Source organism: Hemicordylus capensis, chromosome 1 (assembly GCF_027244095.1).
Source record: "Hemicordylus capensis ecotype Gifberg chromosome 1, rHemCap1.1.pri, whole genome shotgun sequence".
Taxonomy (NCBI): Eukaryota; Metazoa; Chordata; class Lepidosauria; order Squamata; family Cordylidae; genus Hemicordylus; species Hemicordylus capensis.
Window position 1 is genome coordinate 298,889,843 of NC_069657.1, and position 24,316 is coordinate 298,914,158.

General features: G+C 45.3%; 1 long non-coding RNA gene across 1 annotated transcript in view; it reads right to left on the reverse strand.

The window, feature by feature from the left end:
* Window positions 1–267: 267 nt before the first annotated feature.
* The window catches only part of LOC128339893 (uncharacterized), a 32,316-nt gene continuing 8,267 nt past the window's right edge, over window positions 268–24,316 (reverse strand). Inside the window, exons 2-4 of the long non-coding RNA XR_008313305.1 lie at window positions 18,511–18,561; window positions 1,249–1,396; window positions 268–518 (exon numbers count right to left, since the gene is read on the reverse strand). This is a non-coding gene — a long non-coding RNA (uncharacterized LOC128339893). The remainder of the gene's footprint in view (window positions 519–1,248; window positions 1,397–18,510; window positions 18,562–24,316) is intronic.

The following is a 24,316-nucleotide window of genomic DNA, read 5'->3' on the forward strand; positions in this document are numbered from 1 at the left end:
TAGGTATGTTGTGCTTTGCTTTGAGGACCTGATGTTTCCCACATCCCATCCACTTACCCAACAAGCTTTTTGTAGGCTAACAAGAATTTGCAAACCACCCAGACTTCACTAGACATAAAAGCTCTGCTTCTTGTCACAGTTTGCTAGAGGTCATTAGAAATACCACCGTTTTAGAACTTGGAGCTATGAGAGCAGAAACAATCCCATTGTATTTTATTACAAATACTTCCTTAAAAGCCATTACAAATGATATAGCAGTGGGATTTTTTTTATTGTTCTCAACTGTATTACATACCAGTCCAAACAACCCTCCTGAGAGCAAAAGCTGTCTAGTGCCAATCTTCTTTGTCAATTCCCCCAGTAACAACAGATGAAAATTATCTTGACATTCTGTGCATTTGTCTGGATGTTATTGTTGCTGCTGTAACAACCTTTGAGGCATCATGCTGAACACGGATTCAATTTCTGAAGCACCTGAAGGTAGTGTCAGCATTAAGGAACCATGCCAAAGCCTCACTCTGGTAAAACAGAACAAAGAAAGGATTCAAACTGCATTATGAGTGGTTTTTCTTAAAAAAGAAAAGCATCCTATAACATGCTTGGCAAGAAGCAATACAGTTTTAAAGGCTTGCCTAAAGTAAGGTACACAAAACAGCAAGAAACAGGAACTGTAAAGGCCAAAACATTGTGATTAACCCTTGTGGAATTCAGACTGCAGGGTTTTCTTTTTAATGCATTGCTTTGATTCCTTGTTGAAAAATCCCTTTCAGTAGCAAATTGGTGGGAGGTTGATGGCCAATAAAAGATTTTTTTTGTCTTTTTTCAATAAACTCATTCCATAAAGTATTGAAAAGCAAGGGGCCTTACTTAAGTTGAAGCTTGTTCTAATTCTTAGAGAAACTGAACCAGGTTTCTGCTGAAAGCAACGAGGGATGTGGAGTCAGTGAACAAACAAACCAGGATGCCACCAAATGTATTCAGAGCAGAACTTGTTCAGATTAGTTGTCCCACTAACAAACTCGAACCTGGACTGATTTGAACCAAGCAGGATCTGCTGCTGGTCCAGAAGGTTTTTTTGGTATCATATGCTATGCTGCACGTTTACAAAAGATGGTATTATAATGCCACACGAGCACAGGAGGTTTTGTAGGAGGCATGGCCTACAATGTGGGGGAAGCCTTTGGAGGCTGTGGGCTGCAGCAAAGCTTGCCTTACACTAAGCTTTTCAACAGACAGAGTTTGACAAACCATTGGATGAAAACTCCATAACTGCTCAGACTTGTTTGGTGCAGCCAGATGATTCTTCCAGTCTCATAGGGAAGCTTCTTGTGTCATCCCATTCATCCTGTTCACATCCTGAGTTTTGAAGGATAGACAACCCCTATATTGTCCGGCACTGAAAGAAGTAATTGGGTGAGATGCCATAAATTGTGTTTTTGGTGGATCAAATCATGGTGCATATTTCAAAATGAATTCATTAACTGGTTTCTGCCATTGGGGCTCATTAGTACATTTTGGTTTGTACTTGCCTGCCATTTTTGAACTACCAAACTGCTGTTTTTCAGATACATAAGCCCTTTTCTCAAGCTGTTTTAAAGTTGCCACTGACCACTTCCCATTTTTCAAATATCTAAACTTCCTTGAGCTCAGACTTCTGACCTTCTGCTCCCAAAGACCACAGTGAGATATATTAGGAATGTCCAGCACATACCAGCATGAAGTCTCTGACTGACTGGATCATTTTGCACCCAAGAAGAAATTCTGCTTCTTGGTCAGCATCATTGCACTGCTTTATTTGATAAAGAAATATAAACAGCTGCATGTGGTCTACACTGTTGTTACTTACACTTTCAGCACACTATGAAACCAAACATTGAATAAAGTAGTGAGTATGATCCCATTTATGAGCATTTTAATTTGGAACATAGGAACATAGGAAGCTGCCTTATACTGAGTTAGACCATTGGTCTATCTAGCTCAGTATTGTCTTCACAGACTGGCAGCAGCTTCTCTAAGGTTGCAGGCAGGAATCTCTCTCAGCCCTTTCTTGGAGAAGCCAGGGAGGGAACATGAAACCTTCTGCTCTTCCCAGAGCAGCTTCATCCCCTGAGGGGAACATCTTACAGTGCTCACACTTCTAGTCTCCCTTTCATATGCAACCAGTGTGGACCCTGCTTAGCTAAGAGGGCAAGTCATGCTTGCTACCACAAGACCAGCTCTCCTCTTACTTGCTGACTAGGAAATCTGTATTTTCTTCATTTTATTATTTTAGTCACCATGTGATAGATTCCAACATACTTCTCTATCCTTAAATTCAGCAGGACTAAACACATCCAGTAAGGAAAAGATGATCCCGACTGCAGTGAAATCTGGTGCTATCAAGATGAGAATCCAAAGACTATAAAAAGAATGGGAATGTTTATTATTCCTATCAAAAACACCAACCATCAGCCTTTACTTTGTAGTTGCTCCTAAGCATCGATGATGTGATTATCCAGAATATGATTATCGTTTTTCAGAATATGATTAGCTGAGAACCTCTTATGTAAATTTAACTAAGGTTCTAGAACAATCTCCTGAAGTATTTTTGTCAGTACTCCTCTCTTCTAGCCTTTACGGGAAAGTGCAAGGCCCTTCTTTTTGGTTAGCTTTGGGAAGAGGAAAGTATGACAAGAGACACTTCTCAGGCCTGCTGTCAGCATTCTAGGATTCAAAACCCTTCAGTTCAATAGAAAATTTAAAGCATTTACAAACTCACTTATGCACCAAAAAGCACGGAAATTACAAGGTAAGGAGCCTCCTTGTAAGGAGCCACACCATGTAAGCAATAAGCACATCCTAAAGTCTCATATACTGTGCTAGCTTACAAATTAGTCTCCATGCACCCACACCTCCCCTCGGTCTTTCAGCTTCATATAGGGAAAGCAGAAAGTTAGTGGGCCAATAGGTAACCATTGTCCCCACAGTGTCCTGAGCTTCAGTCTCAAAATACTGTAATTGGAGCTGAAAGAGCAAAGGACAGTTCAGGTTCTTGGAGGCTAATTTGTAACCACACTAGATATGCGAGGTGAACTCCTGTTGTGAGCTCTATTGATAGAGGTTCATACACACAGAAAACAACATCTCCCAGTACTCCTGTGCTCCATAGCAACATATCGGGCACCAGAGGAGAATGAGAGTCTTAGTTCCACCCATTGCCAGGAATTCATCTCAGATATTCATGCAAGCCAGAGAAGAATTCAAGGACCTTGTAGTCTTCACCCTTTTTTGAGGGAAGTATTACAAGCCTTCAATGCTTGTATCTAAAACCAAGTCCAGCATGCTTTTGCCAGCATCTCTAGTTGTTTAAAAGTGTAAAAAATGCTTAGAGTGCTGGACTAGGACCAGGGAGACCCAAGTTCAAATCCTCATTCAGCCACAATACTTGCTGGGTGACTCTGGGCCAGTCACTTCTCTCTCAGCCTAACCTCCTTCACAGGGTTGTTGTGAGGAGAAACTTAAGTATGTAGTTACCGCTCTGGGCTCCTTGGAGGAAGAGCGGGATATAAAATGTAAATAATAATATTGCAATAACAAGCTTTTATGTTGACATTGTGACTTGAGTAAACATTGCACTTGCAGCCCAGGGCCCCATGTGCGCATTGGGGCAACATAAGCCACCTTATCCATTTGGCTGCCTGTTTCTTTAGACGCATATGCATGTTTTTATTCTCCTCACTGCTGAAGAGAATGAGGCAATCCTTGTGGTGAAGGAGCACCGTGAACACGAATGTATTCCCAAGGCCTGCAACAAATCATCTGATCAGGATTGGGCCGATAAAGGGACCTTAGATTCATAAGACTTCTAAAATGCCTTGACAATAAGACTGCAGAGAATGCCATATTGATCTTACCTAGTGTGGAAATGTATAAACAATAATTCAGGGTTCCCTTTTTGTACCAAAGAGGCCCTGGCCATCCTTGCAACAAATCTGTTTCTGCCTTCTGCTGATCCCTGCATTTCTCTCTGGCATTCTAAATGAAAACCTTTTCCTCGGTGACCAAAATGGCCACTTTGGATACTGCATGAGTGATGTTTTTAATTTCTCTCTGTTACTTCAGACATGTATTGGGGAACAAATGGCTATAAATATATACTTATGAAGACATAAATAAGTGTGCACGACAAGCATCTAAAGTAAGTAACATTTAGTAAATCAGGTGGATCTTTGTGACCTTGGAAGTGTCTACTGAACCATGTAAGCGAGCACATGAGAAATGATGCTCAAAACACCATATATTTCCCACTCAACCAGAAAGCAAAAGCCAATCTGCTTATAAACTGCTTGCTTTGCTCTTTCTCCCCTGTAATTGCTGTACAACGTGTTATTTCTATACTGTATCTTGGCATGAAGGCTCTTCTTGTATCCAGTTTGCATAATTATGTTTAACATTGCTTAATACACAGATATATTACTTGTTTCAGCACAGCCAATGTGATAACCTGACTCCCAACATGCATGTATACACACCTTGCACCGCTGAAATCCCATTGATCATAATCCTGCATCCCAATTCCCTGTTGTCACAACTAGTAAGACTGCAGAAAGGGTGGGAGAGCACAAAGAAAGCACATTTCCTTTGCTGAAATCCTTCCACCTGGCATCAGCAAGAAGCTCACCAGAGCTTCATCTCTTTATATTACCTGTGTATGCCAGGGTTTGGCTTTCTGTCCAAACCCAGCATCTGCTTCTCCTGCTTGGCAGATCTCGCTCTTCTCCCTCTTCGTCCTGACTGGCTGCCATTCCCATACTGAGTAGTTTCAGCACAGGCTAAAGATCTCATTATATGAATAAAAATATCAATCGTTCAACCTAACTCTTTGCATTATGAGGGCTATCAGGATTTGGCCTGGTGAAAACATGAATAGATTGCCTTGGATTTGATGAAGGGTTTAAATTTCCATTTGGAAATATAAGCAGAAGGCAGATGTGCAGAGGCTGTAACTGAGCTGCTGCCATGTGGGCAGCTTGCTAAAGGAGGCAGGATCATGTGCCCTTGGGCTATGGGCGGCACCAGGGGAGCAAGCGGCGATGCTGGCAGCCACACCGGGCGGGTAAGAAGATCCTTTGACTACCTCTCTTGCCACCCTCCTGGCCACCCCTTATTGCTTCCCAGGAGCCAGGAGGACCTCCACCCCTTTACTTATAAAGGGGAATCCTTTGTCCTCAACCACCAAACTGGTTCGGTCAAACGGACCAGACCAGCCGGTCGGTTCAACCAAACTGGTTCAAATCTGATTTGAATTTGAGCCAAAACAGGATTTTTTTGTTCATACACGCCCCTAGTTCAAGGTCAGTGCTGAATGCCAGCCTGGAACTTGAGTGCTTTATAGTGACTGGCAGGGGGTGGAAGCATTTTTAGCCTCGTGACATGCATCATCCCCCAGCCCTAATCTTGACCACCAGGACCCTATAAGCTATTAGGGGCTCCAGCAGATCATTTACCTCCCCTGCTCCTCCACTTTTCTTCCTTTAACTGAGACCTGCAACATGCCATAGCTCATCTCCCCTCAACCACAGATTTAATGGCTCTAATTCACACAATTTTTCAACTTCTAGCTCCTTTGGATCCCTTTTTTTCCTCCCCCAAGACTGATTTGAGAATTGCTTGTAGGAAACAAGGGAGAAATCTAAGATTTCTAAAGCAGAATAATATATGAGATTATACAAAGTCTTAACAGCTTATATGGCATAGAAATTAAGATGCACACCTTAACATGCAATTTCCATTAGGCTTGTGCCCGAAACGGAGGCCATTGTAAAGGCCTCCGAAACGTTTCGGCGCTGGGGCGGGATTCGGTGCTTCGGCACCGGCGGGGGTAGTACTTTAAGGGTGGGGGGTGCTGTACTCACCCCCCCACCGTGTTTCCCCCGCCGGCGCTCTCCAAATTTCAAGCCCCTTGGGGCGGCAACGTTCCTCCCTGCCACCCCGTTCCCCCTGTCGGCTGGAAGTGGCCGGATGTTGCAAGCGCGCATGCGCCCATTGATCGCGCGTGCACATGGCAGACAGGCGGGCGCATGATGGGCACACGCGTGCTCACAACTTCCGGCCACTTCTGGCCGAAGGGGGGAATGGGGCGGCAAGGAGGAACACTGCCACCCCTAGGGGCTTGAAATTTACAGAGCGCCAGCAGGGGAAACGCGGCGGGGGGCTCAGTACACCCTCCCCCGCCCTTAAAGTACTACCCCTGCCGGTGCCGAAGACTATTCAGGCACACCCTAATTTCCATGCTTTTTACAGCTTCAGTTTTTAGCGTTTTTATTGTATTTTAAATTGTTTTAATGTATTAATGGTTTTTATATTGTGAACTGCCCAGGGACCTTTATGTATGGTGCGGTATACAAATGTACTAAATAAATAAATAAATTACAGCATGAGTGAAAAATGAAAGCATCTTAACTCTAATCTTAAACAAAAGGTTTTTGGATGGATGCATATATAATAATGATGCTGGAACTGTTAACTTTTCTCTGCCATAGCAGGGTGCTGTTTTTTTCATAGGAAAAATCCAAGACATGGGAAGATCATCTGCAGTCCTTCTCTAAACGTTCTATGATTTGTTATGTCTTCCACATCATCTGTGTCACATACCTAAAGAGATCCCTGGGGTGTGTAGGAGGTTATATTTTCCTGTGGTCTAGCCGTAGCCCCCTCCATTTCTCCAAAACACTTACTTATCTAAGAATTGAAGCAAGGATGGCATGTCCTTGTTAGGTAGAACATAAGAACAGCCCTGCTGGATCAGGCCCAAGGCCCATCTAGTCTAGCATCCTGTTTCTCACAGTGGCCCACCAGATGCTGCTGGAAGCAGAGGCGTAACTATAGGGGGGCAGGGGGGGCACGTGCCCCGGGCGCCATCTTTTCTGGTCACGTGGGGGGCGCCGCCATGACCAATTTTTTATTTTTTTTTTAATTTTTTGTTAATACAAATGTTTCCTGCTTAGTGCAGCAGCGCTGCAGCAGTCAAGGGAGCGCGTCGGTGCCCCCTTCCCCACGAGCGGTCCCTTCCACGCCGCCTGCGCCCTCCCCATTGCTTTGCTGGCGCCTGGCGGCCAGTCAGTGGCCTGGCTTGGCGGCGGCGGCGGCAGGCACTTGTGAGGAAAAACCTAAGTATAATGTAGTATGGTGGGGGGGCGGTGGGTGCGGTGGGGGGGCACCATTTCAGTGCTTGCCCCGGGCGCCGTTTTCCCTAGTTATGCCTCTGGCTGGAAGCCACAGACAGGAGTTGAGGGCATGCCCTCTCTCCTGCTGTTACTCCCCTGCAACTGGTACTCAGAGGCATCCTGCCTTTGAGCCTGGAGGTGGCCTATAGCCCTCCGACTAGTAGCCGATAAGAAGGTAGGAGTATCTGCTTTCTCACTGCCTGTGTACAACCATGTATTTCATTTGTTCTTATCCCAATCCTGGGAAGAAGTGTTCCTAAAACTAGTCAATGAGATTCATAGCTGAAGAGGCACTAGCTGACATCCTGACTAATGAGATGCTGGTGCAACAGGAGAAGCACCAGTGCTTCTGAAAAGTTCATCTAACTCAGCTACACTGCTGGCTCAGCAGAAGGCAATATTTGATTACTGTTCTTTCCCCAAAAAATGCTCTGTGCCACCTGAAAATATGTCCCGGGGGTTGGGCAGCCCTCAGAGACATATTTTGGGGTTTCTGGGGGAAAGGGGGGCTTCTGGGGAAAAGGAGAAAGTGGTCAAAATTCACACACACACACACACTAGCACTAGCACTAGCACTGATGCTGCTTTAGTCTGGAACTCTTCAGAAGCACTGGTCCTACACCACTGCTTCTCCCATTACAGTGGAGCTTCATTAGTCAAGATGTTCACCATTGTTCTTCCACTCCCAGGTACAACCCCAACACTCTTCAACACTGTCTCTTTTTAGATATGCATTTTGCAGCACAACCTTCAGTCACTGATATGCTGAGAATAGATAGCTTGTATCACCATCGCATATGTCTTATTTATGTAGCATTCTTTCTTTGTAGCTGTGTACATATCTGCCTTGTCTGACCAGCAGACTCTACAAATAAACAGCCATTCCTTTCTCTAATAAAGAATAGGTGTCAATTTTTCACAACCTTTTTTGTTTTGGGGTGGGAGAGGGTCAGCAACCTAACCATGTTACAATGAATCTAGCTACATGTGTAATTTAGTAGAGCTGTCAACATCCATTACTGGAAGAATCTACCATGTGTTTCTTCATTTACTTGTTTTGTACCAGAGGTGCAAAGACTAATGCTGTCACAACAGGAAGACAGGACGAGTGTGATGCTGTTTTCTAAACCCATTTGACTACATAATATAACACTGTCTTTAAAATGTTTCACTAACATTCTCCTCTGCTGTGTGACAGAATGTTAACTGCACCCAGATTAAACATCACCACTGAATGAATGCTTTGAGTACATGAAATGTCACAGCAATGTATACATGCATAATTGAACAATAAGGATTTCTATCCAGACTGTGGTACCAAAGACTTCAACTCTAACAAACGTTCTGTTTTTATTATGTTCAGTCAGAATGACTTGTGCTTTTCAAACCCACAGTAAGAGTTGCCTCCCTACCAAACTTGAAAAGAAAGGAATCATGTCACATGTTTACCTAGAACAGAGTTGAATGGAAGAACATGGCCCACTAGCCCTTAATGGTTGCTGAGATTCTTGTAAATTATAGTAGACTAAGTAGACCTTGAACTGATCCAGAAAGGCACTTCCTTATCACTTAACCTGGATTAAAGTAAAGTGTGCCGTCGAGTCGGTGTCGACTCCTGGAGATCACAGAGCCCTGTGATTGTCTTTGGTAGAATACAGGAGGGGTTTACCATTGCCTCCTCCCACGCAGTATGAGATGATGCCTTTCAGCATCTTCCTAAATCACTGCTGCCTGATATAGGTGTTTCCCATAGTCTGGGAAACATCCCAGTGGGGATTCGAACCGGCAACCTCTGGCTTGGTAGTCAAGCCATTTCCCTGCTGTGCCATTAGGCAGCTTAACATGGACTAGTTATGCCTTAATTGTTAAGAGAGCCCAAGTAGGCACACTTGTTTGAAAAAGTTACAACACACCCTGTCAGTGGACCATAGCGCAAATAGGTTTTTTAAAAGGCCATAAACATCCACCCCTAGCCTAGATTGATGGATAGAATTTTACATGCTAAGAAAGAAGACTTAGGGGCAAACTAGGCATGATGTTAATCATATCATTTGCTTGAAAAGGTTAAAACATATTCAGTCAGTGGACCACAGAAAGTGATCCATAAAAGGTCATAAAAGTCTCAAGTCAGTCCATCCCTGATAGAATTGCACATGCTAAGAAAGAAGACTTAGGGGCAAACTAGGCATGACGTTTATCACATCATCTGACCCTACTAATGACCAGTGTTCTAATTTTTTTTTTCATCTATGTGCAGAATGGGTGTGTGCACATGTGCACTCAGAGTGGAGCCTTCCTGAATCAACCTGAGTGGTGTCTAAAATTAAATGAGTGGACATCAAAAAACATGGGAGCATGTGCGTACATGCACACCTTAGAGGGAACACTGCTAATGACCAAATTCTTAATTTTAATATAAATAGCAGCTGGAGCAAGAATGCAGCAGTATAAAGAGTTAAATTCCTCTGCTCCCTCATAATCCGGATTTGAATTAGGACATCCGCAGCTGCTATTTACACTGTGGGCTGGTCCAGATATAATGGTGGCACCTGTGGTTGCTGCCAGCCTTGGAGCACATGCCCCTTTGAACTTCTATCTCCACTATCACTTCCAGTATGCTGAGACTGGTGGATTTGGATGACATGACCAGTCTCAGCCTATCAGAACCGACAATGGAAATAGAGACTCATGTCGGGGTGGGGGAAGCATGTGCTTCTGGGACAGTGGTAGGCCGCCTTTACATCTGAACCCATCCTAAGAAAACAAACACACAGGGCCAAGAGACACAATTTACATCACATCTAAGATGGAATTAAGTAGGGCACAATTTTATTAAAGGACTGCAATTCCTGTCAAATTAAACCAAAAGTCAGTGTCTGCAACAACCCTTCAGAAAATGAGTCTCTCTCCTTCTCCTTATATTCCATTATCTAAGTTTGCTCCCCTACAAGGTCACCCTGCAAAGGTGGAGCTACTAGGTCAACAAGTACAGATTGGTACACAGGTACAGTCATTCACATGTTGAAGCTATTCACACTGTCTGGGTTACCCCAGGCAGTCAGTGTCATCTGGAACATAGGGAGCCCTCCAGTCCCGACTGCTCCAGATCTTCTGAACCCAATTTTGCTACCTGGCTTTTAAGCAAGGTAGACCGAACTGATGGTTTATTCTAGCTCGGCAGGTAAACATATGTGAAATCCTTGCTGGGAAGCTGGGCTCCTAGCTTTCAAGTCAGCAAGTTCTATATATTCTAAATAGGCAATAAAACCAGTTATGAAGGTAGAATGCTATCAGGGGAGAGAGTGCTTCCCAGTATATTGCACAGAGTGTTGCATGTATGACTACCTGCCTGAGGGGCAGAAATTGTGAGTGTGTGTTAAGTGCAAAGAGCTCCTAGCTTTCAGGGAACACATTTGTTCCCTTGAAGCCAAGGTGGATGACCTGGAGAAGCTCAGGGAGGCAGAGAGGTATGTGGATGGGACCCTCAGGAATGTGATAGAAGCATCCCACTCCCAGGCTGATAGCTCCTCTGCTGTCATGGAGAACGAAGGTCTCGGGGAAGGAGGGAATCAGTCTGAAGAAGAGGTGAATGCTTCCTTAGAAAGGACCCCTTCCTTCAGTGATTTGCCCATATCCACTCGTACAGAGGATACTCCTTTGGGGGTTGGGAGACCTACTAGTAGTGGGTGATTCAATTGTTAGGGGCATAAAAAGATGGGTTTGTGACCCACATGTAGTCTGCATTGTGACTTGCCAGCCTGATGTGAAGGTCGCAGATATCACACAGTTTCTAGATAGACTGGTAGGCAGTGTTGGGGAGGAGTCAGCTGTTATGTTGCACATTGGCACCAACGATGTTGGGAAATGCAGGCAGAAAGTTCTGGAGGCCAAATTTAGGTTGCTAGGTAGCATATTGAAGTTTAGGACCCCCAGGGTAGAATTCTCTGAAGTGCTACCTGTTCTACACGCAGGGCCATCGAGACATGCAGAGCTAAGGGGTCTCAATGTGTGGATGAGATGATGGTGCCAGGAGGAGGGGTTTAGATTTGTTAGGCACTGGGATACATTTAGGGGCAAGCAAAGACTATACAAAAGGGACGGGCTCCACTTAAGCCAAGATGGAACCAGACTGCTGGCACTTAAAATTAAAAAGGTTGCAGAGCAGCTTATAAAATGAGCTGCTTTAATTATAATTATCATTAATTATAAAATGCAGTGGGGGGTGGTTGCTGACAGGAACTGGTTGGTATCTGATTGGGCAAGCAAAATCTGCTAAGGTGCAAAGGTGCAACTATGTCAGATAAACAAGAAGGGGACAGAATAGAACAAGGAGTAGAGCAGATAGAAAAACAAGACAGCTGGTCAAAAAGGTCAAATGACAGTAAGGGAGATAGCATATTCCAACACCAGGTAAGAGACTCAACGTGTAGGCATTTATATACCAATGGCCTCCGAGTCAAGATGGGTGAGCTGGAGTGCTTGATTGCTAATGAAAACATAGATATAGTGGGCATAGCAGAAACCTGGTGGAAAGGTTAGAATCAGTGGGACACTGCTATTCCTGGATACAAACACTACAAAAAAGATGGAGGGGAGGATTGGGGGTGGAGTAGCACTGTATATTAAAGAAGGGATAGAATCCAACAGGCTAGAAAACCTAGGTGGACCAGAGTCCTCCACAGAATCATTATGGATTAATACGAGGATTAAAAGGAAATGTGTTACTAGGGACATGCTATCACCCTCTGGACTGAATTTCTGAAAGTTGGAGTTGGAGAAGTAAATCAGAGAGGCATCAAGGAGCGACAGAGCTGTGATAATGGGTGGCTTCAATTACCCTCACATAGACTGGGTAAATTCACATTCAGGTCATGACAGAGGGGCCAAATTTCTAGACATTCTAAAAATGACTGTGCCTTAGAACTGTTGATCACGGAACCAACCAAAGAGAAGGCAACCTTGGACTTAATCCTGAATGCTGCCCAGGACCTGGTGCAAGATGTCAGAGTTGTAGAACCATTGCAGAATCCAGTGGTGATCCATTGGGGAAACCATAGGTGATCCAATTCAGCTTATATGTGAGTGAAGAATTGCCAAGGAAGTCCAACACAGATGTTGGACACTTCCAGACTTGACTACTGCAATGCGCTCTATGTGGGGCTGCCTTTGTATGTAGTACGGAAACTACAGTTGGTAAAGAATGCGGCAGCCAGGTTGGTAACAGAGAACTGGAAAGTAGGGATGTGTACAGAACCAGTTTTGCCAGCTCGGTTTGAATCCGAACCAGATTCAAACCAACCCAGCTCTGTCCAGCTTCGGGCTTGGACCAGTCTGGTTTGGCCATGAAACCGGGCTGAACCAGTTCATGCACAGAGGTCATGAAAAAGGCCTCCACTAGGGGTGTGCACAAAACTGGCTGGCCCAGTTTTATTCTAGTCTGAACTGGGCCTGAACCAGAACGTGCCAGTTTGGTTTTGCCCCCCATCGAACCCAAACCCTGGTTTGGGGGGGGGGGTGTTTGTTGAGCATTTTAACATTAAATCCGTGGGGGCTTCTCCGAGGCCAGGGGGTTTCCCCTTCCCTGCCAGCCTTCCTTATGGCAAAAATCACCTGGTTTTGGTGTTCTTCGGCCTGTTCTGGGCCTATTGCCACCCAGAACAAAACTCTTTCCATGCACAGCTTAAAAAAATTCAAGGGAACTCTGCTTGGGGTCATTGTGGACAGCTTGTTAAAAGTGTCAGCTCAGTGCATGGCAGCTGTGAGGCAAATTCTATACTAGGGATCATTAGGAAGGGGATTGAAAATAAAGATGCTAATATTATCATGCCCTTATTCAAATCTATGGTGTGACCACATTTGGAGTACTGAGTACAGTTCTGGTCACCATACCTCAAAAAGGACATTATAGAACTGGAGAAGGTGCAGAAGAGGGCAACCATAATGATCAGGGGCTGTGACGAAATTCTGTGCTCTCCAGGTATCTACTCTCTGTAGAGATTGCTCTGATCCCAAAATCTAGAAGCAACACCACTCCTTCGAGGTAGGCTGCCATCAGTTGAAAACTGATCTAAAGCCACTGACGAGGCTTAGACATGGCTTCAACAACCTAGAACTTTCTGGCTTGGGACCTACAGGCAGAGTCCTCACAACCCGGTTCTAGACAACAGTACATTATTCAGAAACACTCAACAATAGTGAATGAGGCATATTCGGGGAAGAGTTGTGGAAGTAATCCTCCAGAACCTGTTAAATCAGACTGAAGCCACTCCTAGGTATATGAACTTTATTTAGAAACAAGAGTTATACACAGAATAAGGAACTGGTAGAAAATAGGAGAAATGGAAGTAAAGATAAGCACACAGGAATTCAAAAGAAAATACAAAAACATGAACTGACTAGCTAGCTTTACCTTAGACTAGCAGGAGGCTGGTCCTTGGCTGAGGAAACATTAATCCCTACAGCTTCTCCCCTTCTGAACACAAGTAGCAGCCGGTGACAAGGTACCTAGTTGCTGGCAACTCAAGGCTGTACTGATGACAAAATGGAGGGGTTCTTGTCCCCTATTTTATAGCGATACAAAAAGGGGGAAGGCTTTCCCACTCTTCCAGAGATGGACAGTTCTGGGATCCACGGGAAAGAGGCCGTTATCTACTGTGAAAAAGGCTTACAGTAGCTTGATGGCCCTGTCTCCTCAATAACAAAAGTAAGAAAGTGTTGAGCTAAGATAGGGATCTGTGTTTCATCTCAGGGGCCTGGAGCACCTTTCTTATGAGGCAAGGCTACAGCATCTGGGGCTTCTTCGTTTGGAAAAGGGGAGTCCGTGATAGGCATGTATAAAATTATGCATGGAGTAGAAAGAGTGGGCAGAGATAAATTTTTCTTCCTCTCTCACAACGCTAGAACCAGGGGTCATCCCATGAAACCTTGGGCCTGATCTAGCAGGGCTTTTCTTAAGTTATGCTCCCGTGGTGCACTCTGGGATGCAGGAGGACTTCCTCCTCCTGATCCCAGCTCAGGATTCCACCCTATCCTCTCTAATAAAATGCTTGGTGTCCGTCCGTGGACGGCCACCAAGCGTGTGTTCGTGCCTCCCTGCCCTGTTCTGCGCCTGCGCAAAGCGCAGGCCCAGAACAGGGCAAGGGAGACACGACCGCCAGCACCCGGCGGACATCTTGGACGGCCACAAGCGGCCGCCCTGAAGAAGCCGGAGAAGCGCCGGCGGGGGAAACTGGAAGGCAGAGGCGGTGGCGGCTCCAGGACAGCCGCCGAGAGTGAAGAGGCGGCACATCAGAAAGATGGAAAACCAGGGCGAAATTGCCCTTAACCCGCCCACCCTCCCAGCTGCCCGAGTCCTCCTCTCCCAGCCCCATGGGCGAAATTGCTGCTGCGGTCGACGACGACGACGAACACCCGCTCGCCCTCCCAACTGCCGAGTCCTCCATACCCCAGCCCGAGTCAGTCGGGCGATGAAAGTCCTTAGTTTGATAGGGAGAGAGGAGCTCGCAAACAGAGCTCCTCTCTGTGCAAAGGCTCTGCCCAAACTGGCGCTTTGGGCGCAAAGGACGCCTATTGCGTCCTTTGTGTCCAAAGCGCCAGTTCAGGAAGAGGCTTTGCAGAGAGAGGAGCTCTGCTTGCGAGCTCCTCTCTCCCTATCAAATTAAGGACTTTCATCGCCCGACTGACTCGGGCCGGGGATGAGGACACAGGGGTGAGGAGGACTCGGCAGTTGGGAGGGCGGGCGGGCGGCGGCGGTGGCCGCAGCGGCATTTACATGGGCCGATTTGGCCCTTAATCATGTGGGGGGGGGTCGCCATTCTGGAGAGCCCAGAGCCATTCTGTGTCGCACACAAGCACCCCCCCCCCAAACAACATCCCCCAGAGGGGAAAAAAACCACAGAGGGAAGGGAAAATTAGAACAGGGTGGAGGAAAACAAAGACAGAGAGAAAAAGAGAGAGAGACAGAGAGAGAGAGAGACAACAAGAAAAACAGACAGCAAAAGACAAAACAAGGAATGTGGGAGGGAGACAGAACAATAGAGAAAAGAAAAGAGATAAAGAAGGAAAAAGAGAGAAGAGAGAGATAGGAAAGAAAAGAACAAAATAAACAAAGAGGAAGGAAAAAGAAGAGAGGTAAAAGTGAAGAAAAAAGGTGGGGGGGAAAGATAGAAAAAGAGAAAAAGGAAAACACACACACACACAAACCCCCAACAAACATGCCCATAATAGAAAGAAGAAAGAAAAAGATAACGTAGAGAATAAAACATATTTTTTTTAAAAAAGGAAAAGGAAAGCAAGAAAAGGAAGGAAAGAAAAGAAAGGAAGAGAGACAGGGACACACACACACAAAAAGGGCAAAAGATATGAAGAAAGCTTAAAGGGGGAAAAGACAGCTAGCGCCCGTTATTAAAACGGGCTTAAAAATACTAGTGTCACAATCAAAACCATCTCTAGAGGTTACTCATTCATCACCTTACATCTTCTAGCTAAATATTCACAGTTGTGAACAAGTCAGAGCATTTTCACACAAACCATTTCATACTGTTTTGTTTTTTCCTGAATCTGTAATACAGATGTAAAACATAGTACCTGGGGCAAAATGTACATTCAATTTAAAATGGCTCTCGTTCTCTTCTGTTTTCTCTTTTGCATTCAAAACATGCACAGAGACCTACCTCAGCAGCACTATACCCCACCTTAAACCCCTTACAATATACACCCTACTTCTCTTCTTCTTAGTGACAAGCATTTCACTCATTTATAAATAATAACAGGTGGAAATCATTTTATTCTCAATGTTGAAAAATGCACAGGATAAGCAATTTATCACTATGAATTATCTACTACAGGAACCAATAATTTTAAGGGGGGGAATCAAGCTATTTCAAAGGAAATTAACATCTCTGTGTAGGGGGCTATTGATTCCCTGTAAGAACATAATACAGAATCAATTATCATTATTCTACACTGACTTTCAGTTCGTAATTCTTTGGCACCTAGTACAAATTCCTTTAAATGACACCCCAGGATATTATCCTTTACCAAATAAAGCAAACCCTGATATTTTCTAGTTCAGAAATAAAAACTACATATGGCCTAGAGCTACCTAACAAACTATATTCATTCTGTTCATTTATCATTTGGCTGCAAACCCCAATGCTAAATCTCTTGTCCTATCATTTCAAAACCTTATGTCAATGAGGTATCACCAGTGCATTTAAGATCACACAATGCTGTTAACATTAGGGCCATTCATACTACCGAGCTGGCGGGGGTGTGGGGAAGGCTGTTCAAACTCACCTTCCCCCCAGACAAGTACAAAAATGCTGCTGGGAGCATGGACCTTCCTCTCTCAAGGAAGAGAGCTGGTCTTGTAGTAGCAAGCATGACTTGTCTCCTTAGCTAAGCAGGGTCTGCCCTGGTTGCATATGAAAGGGAGATTATATGAAAGGGAAACTAGAAGTGTGATCACTGTAAGATATTCCCCTTAGGGGATGGAGGCACTCTGGGAAGAGCATCTAGGTTCCAAGTTCCTTCACTGGCATTTCCAAGACAGGGCTGAGAGAGATTCTTGCCTGCAGCCTTGGAGAAGTTGCTGCCAGTCTGCATGTACAATACTGAGTGATATGGACCTGTAGTCTGACTCAGTATATGGCAGTTTCCTATGTTCCAAGACGATTTGCACCGTGCCATGCAGTGCGGCGCTCCAGAGGCCTGAATGCGTCCCAGCCTCCAGATATCCCACAATGCACTGTGCCACGAGCATGGTGCATTGACAGTATCCGTTGTCAGATGATGCTCTACGTGCCTGTCTCTGTGTCTCTAGGCTACCAGGATTGACACACAACCCTGGCAGCCCAGTTAAGAGCCAGGCTTGAGAGCAGGTTAGGCTGGGTGGGAGCTCCAGGATCTATGCGGATCCTTGTGCTCCACACAATCAGCCTAGCCCTAGCCTTGACTCTGCTGCTTGTGAGAACAGCCTCATTGTGCATGTGTATTTCCCTCCCTTATCCCACTGCAGTAAATCTGCAACAAAACTTTAGCTGTCATACAGATCAAAACCTGATCCTGCAAATGCATTAACTATGAATGGACAATAGCTTTTCAGAAACTTGGAGGCTGGATCTTAGAAACATCACTGGGGAGTAACACCATAGGGGAGTAACAGGAGAGAGGGCATGCCCTCAACTCCTGCCTGTGGCTTCCAGCGGCATCTAGTGGGCCACTGTGCGAAACAGGATGCTGGACTAGATGGGCCTTGGGCCTGATCCAGCACAGCAGGGCTGTTCTTATGTTCTTATTGCATACAGAGACATATGCTCATTTGTTAATGAACCCTTCCATGGTCTCTGGACAAAGCAAGTTTGAGGCGTATGTGGTGTACTGGTTTTTACACTGTTACAGGGGACACTGGGATTCCTTGATAAAAAGAACAATAATGGCAGAGTTCCCTTAAAGACAACCTGCCCACTATCATTCCCCTGTCTTTCCTTGCAATGTACATTTTCTATAGGTCGGACATGGCAGTGTTATCTTTTCTCTGACATTTTTAGTGCATAACAGGAACAAGAGATGTCATATAACATTCAGGAAGAACAGAAAGAAGAAACTGTGGTTTCTACTTTTTAAAAGCAAAACAAAACCTTATTTATTTAAAATATTGGGCTGGTTCAGACTACACATCCACTGGACCCTCTGCATAATATGGGGAAAGAGCATGAGTGCACATGTGCCAACCTGCCACCACACTGCATGGGAGCAGTTCATCTGAAGCTCCCATGAATGCACATGCTAAATGCTACTCTGAAAGTAGTACTGGAGTCGTAAGTTGAGGGTTGGTTCAGATGCGATTATGCAGCAGTAGGACCAGGTGGAGGGAGTCATGTGTGCACATGCTTCCCTCCCATGTGATGCAGGGGCACTGGCAGACATATTGGTCAAACTAGCCCAATTGTTATCCCACCTTTCCATTTAAAAATACTCAGGATGGCTCACATCAATTCTAAACCAATTCAAGACAATTTTAAAAAATTAAAGCTCAAACAAAAAGAATATATAAAGGGAAAGCCAAAATATAATACAAATGCAGGGAGCAAAAAAATATCTAAAATGATCATCCCTACAGGCCACACGATGCCTGCTGGAAGGCCATCAGAGAACAGGGAAAGCACATTTCCATAGGCAGAGAAATTTGTCACGTAGGTGTTTGAGTTCCAACCACCTGAGCGTATTTCCCCTGTTCTTTTAACGGTGGATTAACACAAAAAATGCAGCAGGTTATTATCATGCCATTGAATACTTCACTCACATTTCTGTGGGTCAGTAGGCAGAGGAGCAAGGTCAGTAAAAAGGTGGCAACCTACAAGACAGATTATAGAAACATAGTGGTGAAGATGGTGATGATAACTCTGGATCCAGGTATCAATATTCAGAATTGGAGCTCAAAAACATATATTCTTGCCAAAGGATTGCAGTAGAGATCCTATTCCTTTAACAGCAGTATAGAAGACAGAAGTTCAGCAGGTGCAGCTTTCCTTATCCTTGCATGACAAGCTGCACCTGCTGATATTCCCACTCTTCCTTTGCATCTGATCACTTCATGCAGGTTGGTCTCCAACCTGTGTATTTTATTCTCACACAGTGAGATACATTGGCAGCAACAACAATGTCCTCCCATTATGAATTGTAACAGGTGGCCATGCTTGGCCTAATGTGCCGTTCGTACCAATAAATCAATCAGCTGGCAATTGCTGGTGGCGCAAGGCTGCACAGAGATGCAGTCCAAGTTTGTCAGGAAAAAGCAGGGCAGGAAAAAAGGAAAAGCCAGCCTCATTTCCAGGGATGGGCTGGTTAGTAATGAAGCTTTGAGAACAGTGTGGGGAAAGGAGGAAGGTAGCAGAAAGTTCTGGAATATGTCCTTAGTGTTAAAATCAAGCTTTTAAAAATAATAAACTAATTGCGTTGAATTTCACTGGGGAGAATGAGGGCTGTTTTTAGAAAATGTGGGTGTTAGGTTGTCTGTTCACAAAGGCTTTACAATGACAAAGATGTTTGCTTCATGGATCATCAATGTTCTGACATGAGGCATATTTTCTAACAAGCACAGATTCCTCTGAAAAGGAAAGGTTGAGATGTCTGCTGTATTTTATGGGCACTATGGCAGTCTCCATCAGCAACCACTGCCTAAGTTCTAGGGAGATCCCAAATAACAAAAATCTAGGGCATTGAAAGATTAATGGAAGATGGCTCCATAGGGTTGCCAACTTGTTTACTGCCCATCCTGGGGGCTTTAAGAGAAGCCTGACATCCAGAATTGTTAGCAGGTTAAGCTTTTCCTGACATAGAAAGAGCTGGTAGAAAAAGCTGTGCAGGTCCCACTGTAATTGTTTTGTTTTAATGTTGTAAACTGCCTAGAGACTTGGGTAGTGGGCGGTATACAAATATGCTAAATAATTAATAATAAAATAATAATTAAAGGCACAGGAGGCAAACTAGTAAAGAAGCTGACAAGCCTAGACAGAGTTCACTTGAGAGATGGGGCTGAGATATATAAGGAAGGGTCTGAAGCAGTGCTTGAATTAGAGGGGTTCCAGTCCCCTCGGATACTGTTTTAGCAGGCTATGGGAGTCGTGGTTTGGCTAAAATGCATACAAAGGTCATATTCACACATAATGTGAAACCACAGTTAAACGGGGCAGAAGTTTTAATTTGTGAATGTCCGAATGCGTGTAACCGCAGTTTCACGGCAAAAAGCGACCTGTGGTTTGCCTTGCCAAACTCCAGTTTGAACCTTCTGTTTGTAGTGGGTTTTACCACCATAAGCTGAGGTTTTTTGGCGGCAGCATTATGTCCGAACATGGACCAACCATAACCATGGTTTTCTGCAGTTTCTGGAACTGCAGTCATAGAGAGGGCGGCCCAGACCCACCCAGGATCACACCTGCTCCATGCCTGCAGTGCTTCTCACTGGCCACCTCTCCAAGCACTTGCCCCACCCCATCTCTGATCCAATAAAGCAGTTGCCCGGCAACAGGGACACTGCTACATCCCATCCCAAGCTTTCAAGCCTGTCAAATGGGAAAGTCACACAGGGGCATACCCTCTTCCCATTCTGCCCCCCAGCAGTCATGAGAGAAAGGGGACAGGATGGCAAGATGGGCATCACGTGCTTAGCTCTCCGAAAATGAAGTGATCCAGATGTATGTTCACAAGCACATGCAGTCACAGTGGCAATATAAACAGGGCAACCCTATTAGATCACCGGGATGGGAAGATGTGGCTGGGCAGCGATACCAGGAGTTAGGTTTAAAGGGCAGCCCCAACCAAGGATACTTGAATACCTTTGTTTTCTGCACAATAATGTTGGGGAAGGGGGGCCCAGCTCCCCCTTGTGGGAACACCTGTGGTCCCTAGGCTTACTCATTAGAAGGGCTGGGCAGCAGAATCAGCATTGCCAACAGTGACAAGGGAGATTCCTCCTCTGTGATGACAATAGATGCTGTTGCTGAGCGGACCACTCAATCATGAGAGTGTAAGGCCATGGGGATACCCTGTCACCACTCACAGGGACAGGTTTGTCAAGAAGAATAGCTAATAATGTGTGATGACATCCCTTCTCCCATGGCCTGCTCTCTCATGAGAGTGTCAGGCCATGGAGAAACGCATGTGGGCCGGACAGCAGATCCTGCCCAGCCAGGTTGCTCTATACAAGCATGCCATGAGGACGGGTACCCCGGCAAGATCTCTCCCTGTCTCTGCTGCCAAGAAGCAGTCTAAATGTGCCTTCTGCCAACCTGTCCACCCATTTAAACATGTCCATCTTAATTTTTGCCTGGAATGGCAACCCCACTCTCCTGGTGTCACAGACAACTGGGGCTCCCCTCTCCTGCAATTCCCCGCAGTGGCAGATCTGTATATGGTGCAATGCCGATCTGAACCCAAGAAATTTCAATGAGAGTAAAGGTCTATCCCTGGTCCCGGTGTCTGCCCAGCTGGCTACACCTGGTCACATGGAAAGGCAAAATCTCCTTTGGGTGCATAAAGGGCTTCCCTGGATATAGGGCAGACTCTGCGCAAAATTTATATCATTACCCAGATAGGATGGGGGCCTCACACAAGTGGGCCTCCCCTTTTTTGCTAGCTCAACTCATGAGCATGCAGTCCGATGGAAGACTGAATGATGGTAAGCCTAAGGTCCTTCCTAGTAGACTGGCCCTCTCATGAGAGTGCTAATCTGCTGCTTGCCAGCCACCGTGGGGGCAGGAGTGTGGTCTGGTCTCCACTGACTGCTTTTCTGGGGTAGGCCATTGCAAGAGCATCCTTGGTCACATCGGGCCAGACCCCAGGATCCTTTGCACTCCTTCATATACATATCCCCTCCTAGGAAGTCATCATGGTCTCTTCCCTTTCCCAAGCAACAGGAAAATAGTGCCCCTCAGCACTAGGGATGTGCACAAATGGTCTTCGGCACCGGCGGGGGTAGTACTTTAAGGGTGGGGGAGGGTGTACTCAACCCCCCCCGCCGCGTTTCCCCCGCCGGCGCTCTGTAAATTTCAAGCCCCTCGGGGCGGCAGCGTTCCTCCCTGCCGCCCCGTTCCCCCCGTCGGCCAGAAGTGGCCGGAAGTTGCGAGCATGCGTGTGCCCGTCTGCCAACCTATTCATTCATTCATTCATTCGATTTCTATACCGCCCTTCCAAAAATGGCTCAGGGTGGTTTACACAGACAAATGATACATAAATAAGATGGATCCCTGTCCCCAAAGGGCTCACAATCTAAAAGAAACATAAGATAGACACCAGCGACAGTCACTGGAAGTACTGTGCTTGGGGTGGATAGGGCCAGTTACTCTCCCACTGTTAAATAAAGAGAATCACCACGGTAAAAGGCGCCTCTTTTGCCCAGTTAGCAGGGCAAGGGTGGACTGACCATTCCAAAAAATCACAGTCATGCTGGGCATGCCCCCTTGAAGATCATGGCCAATGACTGCCGCCCTGGATACATCCTGACACCTTGCCCCAGTCTGGTGACACAAGTGCTATGGAGCTTGCTGGGATGTGGCCTCGGTGGACCAGGAAGAGGGAGGGTCTCCCTTGCCCTCAATACGAAGGTTGCTGGACTGCGGTTGTACAAACGGTTTGAAAAATTCACCCTGGGTTCGGCAACCTCCAGTTTCATGTTATATGCAATGTGGCCTAAGTTACAAGGTGTAGCTGGAGAAATAATTAAGGGCCCCCTATTGCTTCCTCCATAATGTGCGTACTGGCCCATGAAGCCCATAAAGATGACTAGAGCTTATTTTAGTATCCAAAAAAGCCAGCAGAGGGGACTTGCAACTACTCTAGAGAGGGTGGTGAGCTATTCATCTCCCAAGACCATCTGTATTTCTAGTTGTTACGAGGTTTTTAAAAAGGAACAAATGCTCTCAAAGTCCATTGCTCATTTGCAAAGTAAATATGAATATATTCAATAATGAGGCTTTAACTTCTGCGGTGGATATTTTAGTTGCAATATCTCCGGCTACTTGTAACAGAAACTTGCAGTAGCAGTTCCAGAAATGCCCAAGAGGTGTGGTTCTTTAACTGCTAATAAAGTGTGAGCTATAGAAACTGGGGAAGAAATCTCCTTTCTCTGAACAGATTGTCCAAGGTCTTTGGCCACCCACACCAGGGTTTGTTAAAGAGGCCACTAACTGTTGTAATAGGTCAGGAGAGATTATTTTCCATATTTCTCAGTTTATAATGTTCCTGCAATCTGTACTGCCGTGAGAACTGCTCTCCGAGCCCTAATTAACTTGTAATGTAACAAATGTCAAAACCGACTGTGCTACCTATTATGGGGGAAACTAAAGCCGGTCATAATTCCTGTGTCATATGGTGCTCGCACTTGATAAATCTGTCTTGTGTTTTGGCCCTGCTCTGATTTACTGCTATTTCCAGATGCCAGTAAAATCTCCCTACACATTCAGCAGCACAGAAGCCAGATGAATCTGAATACAAACTTTATTCATCCATCTGTGTGGGAGGCAGAAGGCATTCTTGAATGCATTGATACTTAGGCAGAAAGTGAGCTGGTGGGAAGGAGATTCAAGACTAGTTTTTAAGTGTCAGCAATGCAGTTCTGGTGAACAAAAGTTTGCCTATATGCATCCCCCTTGAATTTAATGAGACTTTGGTGGATTGCATCAAAGTGACCCTCTGTGATATATCTTCAGGTAGTATTCAGTTAAAGGTAATATTCAGTTAAAGGTTTGCTATGGGATACCTATTTAGTTAAGACGTGTAAGAAATTATACAGATTCTGGGTCTGACAAAGAGCTCTGCATGATATTCATAGGGTATCAAATTCCTCAATTAACCTAAGTACCAGTATTCCTTGCAACAGGGATTCCCAGATGTTGACTACAACTCCCTTTGGGACTGCGGGGGGAGGGACTGCAGGGGCGAATTGGATGCTGGGGCTGTCCTTCTTTTATGAAGGACAGCCCCAGCAGCCAATGTCAGCTGAAGCAAGAGAGGGGCTTCCTCCTTCAACTCCGGTTGTAGAAGGGGGAAACTGTGGTGCCAGAGTTCAGATGTAATGCTAGCACTGCTAAACTGGAGTCAAAAGTGGCAGAACCTAATGATAAATTAGAGTCTGGGGAGGGAAAGCACAGGTCCATTTTTTCACTAAACTCTGGTTGCCCACATTCAGATGTACAGTTTCCAAATCCAGACGTGAAGGGACCTCCGGTTTCGTCCTATGTGCAAATGCTGCCGCTGTAACTGTGCCTTTCCATGTAACTTTCTCAGTCCTGATATTGGAGCTTGAAACTTGAGGATTTTGCATGAAGAGCTGGGAAGCAATTGTACCATCTACCTGTAGGAGAATTTAATCTGCTTCTGGTAGATTGTAACATTTCCCACTCTCAGCCCTAAATATTGTTCACAGGCAAATGTCTTCAAGACAACTACATGTAACGTGTGGGTATCCACATTATAGAAATGACGGTTTTGCAGTGGAAGAGTCATGGGTCAGAAAGCCAAGGAGGCATGGCCTATAAAGAAAAATTGCAGAAGCAAGATGAAAACTTATCTCATGTGGTAGCTGTGGAGGGAGGGAGGTGTCAAGAGTGCTT